Source organism: Sphaerodactylus townsendi, linkage group LG03, assembly GCF_021028975.2.
Source record: "Sphaerodactylus townsendi isolate TG3544 linkage group LG03, MPM_Stown_v2.3, whole genome shotgun sequence".
Taxonomy (NCBI): domain Eukaryota; kingdom Metazoa; phylum Chordata; class Lepidosauria; order Squamata; family Sphaerodactylidae; genus Sphaerodactylus; species Sphaerodactylus townsendi.
The window spans coordinates 3,666,317-3,671,208 of record NC_059427.1 but is presented as its reverse complement, the minus strand read 5'-3'; the positions used below and the strand labels follow the sequence as shown (position 1 = coordinate 3,671,208).

The 4,892-nt window shown below is 45.2% G+C and overlaps 2 protein-coding genes across 2 annotated transcripts in view; one reads left to right on the top strand and one right to left on the bottom strand.

The window, feature by feature from the left end:
- LOC125428548 (zinc finger protein 420-like) overlaps positions 1-4,892 on the bottom strand; it is a 472,581-nt gene that overhangs the window by 51,602 nt on the left and 416,087 nt on the right. The gene's annotated exons all lie outside the window — the stretch shown is intronic.
- Positions 1-4,892, top strand: part of LOC125428603 (zinc finger protein ZFP2-like) — a 145,324-nt gene that overhangs the window by 127,608 nt on the left and 12,824 nt on the right. The gene's annotated exons all lie outside the window — the stretch shown is intronic.

Below are 4,892 nucleotides of genomic sequence, written 5' to 3'. Positions count from 1 at the left end.
TTATGGACTACAATTCCCATCAGTTGATGGGAATTGTCGTCCATAACATCTGGAGTGCCAAAGGTTTGCCACCACTGGTATCGGGCTTAAGAGTGGTGGACTCTAATCTGGAGAACCAGGCTTGATTCCCCACATTTCCACATGAGCAGTAGACTCTTATCTGATGAACCAGATTTGTTTCCCCACTCCTACATTCCTGCTGGGTGACCTTGAGCTAGTCACAGTTCTTCAGAACTCTCAGCCCCACATACTTCACAAGCTGCCTGTTGTGGAGAGAGGAAGGGAAAGGAGTTTGTAAGCCACCTTGAGTCTCCTTGCAGGAGAGAAATGCAGGTTATAAACCCATACTCTTTTTCTTCTTCATAAATGCTTCAATTGTCAAAAGACCTTTGCTCACAGTTCTTAACTTGTTATCTATCAGTGGCATGAATGTTTCTTTCATGGGGGAACCCACATAAATGCTTTGAGTATCGCAAGAACTTTGATCTGAGTAAAGAGCTTAGGGCCCATTTGCATGTCCACTCAAGGGAGAAACCTTATAAATGCTTGGATTATGGAAATAGTTTTGCCCTGAGTGACAAGTGAAAAGCTCATCCACACATTCACATGGGGGCGGGGGAGGGGGAAGCACCATGGAAACCACATAAATGCTTGGAGTGTGGAAACAGCTTTGCTCAAGACAACTTAAGGTACACTAAAGAATTCCCACAAGAGCAACCATACAAATATTTCAAGTGTTGGCAGATCTTCACCAACCTTTCCGAGTGAAAGTAAATAACACTATTTTAGCTGTTGAATACGGTTGTCGCAGTGTGAGTTTATATTTTTGTATTCTTGTCTAACCTTTTTTTTATATGCCAATGAAAAGTTTTAATTTTAAATTAAAATTTATTGTAAGATTTGAGTTATTTGTCTTACCTGGTGAAGACATGTTATGGAGGGGCATCACAGACCTTTGGGTTTAATAGATTAATTTGTTAGGACTACTAGTTGTGGTGGGTTTTCTGGGCTGTGTGGCCGTGGTCTGGTGGATCTTGTTCCTAACATTTCACCTGCATCTGTGGCTGGCATCTTCAGAGGTGTATCACAGAGGGAAGTCTGCTACACATCCACCAGATCCACCAGACCACGGCCACACAGCCCGGAAAACCCACCACAACCAGTTGAATCTGGCCGTGAAAGCCTTCGACAATACATTGTTAGGACTACATTCTCTGTCCTGCTTGCTCCACTGGTTGTATTTAATGTTCGTAGGACTTCTGAATGAGCAGTTGTGCCTCCTTCCAAAAGAGCGGCAACTATACCGAATGAACTAAAGTCCAGAACAATTGTCCTTTTCACTAAGCTGTATCCACAATTTTATTTATACCAGACATCATGAGCTGCTTTTCCCCCAGCAGGGACCTAAAATGGTCCATGTTGTTCTCTCTTCCATTTTTATCCTAGCAATCACCATACTAATATGGCAGAATGAGTTACTGGCCCAGGGTCAGCCAGCAAATTTCATTGGTAGAGGTGAGATCCAGACCTGAATCTTCTTGGCCTAGTCAGGTCCTCTGACCACTGTAACCACATTAGTTCTGTTACCTCAGAGAGGTTCTTAAATTCCCATTGTTTATAATGGAGGGGATATCCTCCTTGTTTGTGTTGACTTTCTCCCCAGTGTGGACTGATAGTCTGTTCTCCTGTGCTCCTGTTGTACTAACAACAAACCTGTGAGGTGGTCTGACTGAGTGTGTGATCTTTATTCATAGCTACACAGCTCTAGAATCTGCAGCATCAGCACACAGGGAAAGAATATTGCAGCCTAAAGGACTAGAACAGATCTAAGAGAATAAAACAAAATACTTGAGGCTAGTCTAAACTTCCCAGCTGTAAATGCTAGCTTCATATCCCATCTGTGGAATGGATGTCTTAGCTGGTCATTCAACCTGACATGGACCTCCACATGCAGCCAGAGCGGTCTGCCAGCACACCCAGTTCCTGTGGAATCCAGATCTTTCAACACTTTCTGGCCTTGACGGGTGAGATTCCTTTGCTCATTCCTCTGTTTGGGATGTAAGGCCCTTGCGGTGTCCTGGCACCCATATCTCCAATCACGTGCTAATTTTTGCTTTGCTACCGATGTGAGGATTTCATTAACTGTCGTAGAGAAGAGTGTTGTTTCTAGAGTTTGAGGTACCTGGGGAAACTTCCTTGCATCATGGTCCACTCCACAAGCCAAGGGAATTGGAATCAGTAGTCAGTCTCTTTCTTTGCATTGCACAACAGGACACGTTGACTTCTGGATCATCCATCTTTACATCTGGGCTGTCTGCAGTAAAGGGAAACAAGAGGGCTGGGAGACTCGCAGCAGAGGAAAGAGGCAGGGAAACCTTCCCTTTGATATTCTCTCAGATGGAGTAGGTGGTGGAAGGAGCTTATAGGCAGGTGAGGGGGAAGGGTGGGGTCAGAGGATGATAGAAAATGGGAGGCACCACACCTGGGCAAGGAGGAAGCAACAGATGGACTCAGAACAGGGAGGGAGTGGTGTGGAGAACCAGTCTGGAAGGGGCCCTGGGGTCCGGAAACCCTCCCCCCCCATCCTTCCCAATTCAGATGCTGGTGGGCCAGTTGCCTTTTTGGCTCTCAGGGGTGGGGAGCCTCACAACAGCCCTATCAGTAAGTCCAAAGGGATTTATATATTTAATATTTAAATATACATATATTTGGAAGGATGTCATGTTGAAAATGGAACAAGCTTATTTTCTGCTGCTCCAGAGGCTAGGACAAGGAGTAATAAATTCAAGGTACAAGGAAAGAGATTCCACCTAAATGTTAGGAAGATGACTGTCTGTCAGGAGTGCTTTGATTGTGTCTCCCTGCATGGCAGGGGGTGGGACTCAGTGGCCCTCATGGTCCCTTCCAACTCTATGATTCTATTATTTTATCTGGAAATACACCTTACAAGCTATTTTTGACAGAATAGAATGAAGAGGGAGAAAAAATAGCGTATTTGGCCTATTCAGGGTTATTATGACACCTTCCTTGGAGGAGGGGATGCTTTGCCTCCCATCTTCTGGAAGGAGATGTCCCTCCTTGGAACAGCCTTAGAGTTAGTTTTCTCAAGTCTCTGCCACTCAGGTGGAGGAGTGGGAATCAAACCCAGTTCTCCAGATTAGAATCCACCTGCTCTTAACTACTACACCACACCGGCTCTGCTGTCTTTTAATACTCTTTCAGATGGAGCAGGTGGTGGAAGGAGCTTAGGTTCAGGCCAGGTGGAGGGTTGGGGCTAGAGAATTCTATACGCTATTCCACAGAAAGAGGATAATAGATATTCTCCGCCAAAGAACAATGTATAATGTATATTCTCCGCCAAAGAACAAAACATGCCAGACCTTTGTTGTAGAATGCTCTACCTGGCACTTCTTCCCCCATCCATTTGAGTTTGAAAGTAAAAAATTCGTTTTGGCATAAATGCTCTTCTATCAACGTACCAGGTTGAATAATGCACAAAATAGTGGTTTTAAAAAAGGTGGTGTGTAAAAATAAACGATTATTGTCATATTAGTTTGGGACTATATTTTAATGCGGAAGCATACAATTTTCTGGACTACTGCAACCTCAACTGACAAACCTCAACTAACAAAAGGAAATCACCACATGTGGCCAGGGAGGAAGTGTCAGATTGAACTCACAGCAGGGCGTGTAGAAGTGGTGTGCAGAGTCAGTCTGGGGAAGGAAGAAGGCCTGGGTGCTGAAATGCCCTCCTGGTGGACCAGTTGCCTTCTTTTGCGGCAGGATGGCAGGAAGACTGTCTCGGGGTAGGGGAACCTCACAACAGCCGTATCAGTCGGTTACTTATAAAATAAAACCAAAATCTAGTCTAAGACACTGACAGTTGTTGGCTCCATGATCTCAACTAGAGACACCAGAATGTTCCAGCTTCCTGACCATACAGGGGAAGCTGTTCTGGTTCAGCAGTGTGTGGTGGCATCCCATAGAGACTGACCTCTGATAAACTCACCAAGAATTCCACATGTAGTACTACACTGCATGTAGTAGTGATTGAGGTCCTGAATGAGTCAATGGTAGGGTTGGGAACAGAGAATTGGGAGGACATCTAAACCAGTTTCCACATCAATGCAGACTTACAGAGTATTCTCAAGAGGGCTCCCAACCAGGCTCGGACCAGACATACCCTTCTTTGCCCAGGGTTACCACATTAGCTTTGTATCCCTTGAACAACATGCCAAGGAGAACATATGGGCAGGCAAGAATGGGACCCACACGTTATGAAGCCTGACTCGTGTGCATGTCTAGGGGGCTGAGGCGGTGGAGCAGTGCTTGTTCCTCAAACTAAATCAGGCTACACAACCCTCAACAAAGCTTGCTCTGACTTTGGAGGAAGAAACCCAGCCCATGCCTAGAAAACGCTGTATGAGGATTTCTTTTCATCCAGTGACTGATCATTAGCATTCCCCCTAGGGACAAAAATGAGCATCAGCTGCAATTGTAACCCCCATGCCCAGAATGGGTTGAACCAGTAAGGGGGTGGAGACTCAGAGCAGCAGAAAGGCTGCAGAGCTCTTTGGAGAAGACAAGGCTACCAGACTCGGACCTTGGTTGTATAAGCCCTTGACACCTTGTTAAGGTAAACTGCAATATTATTGGGAACTACTGGGAAGGTAGTTGTTTGTTTTTGCTATGTTGTAAATGTTGGAGTTTATTGTTTCAGGGTTTCTTTTTGTGGTTGTCATGGGTGAGAGTTCTCCTGGAAACCTTCATCATGCTGCATCCTGTTCATCAAGCCCTTGGAGTCTTCAGGAGCCAACCCACTTGCAAAGAAGAATTGGACTTGGCAGTCGACTGTAACTAGAAGGACTTGAAATGCAACCTGAACAGGACCT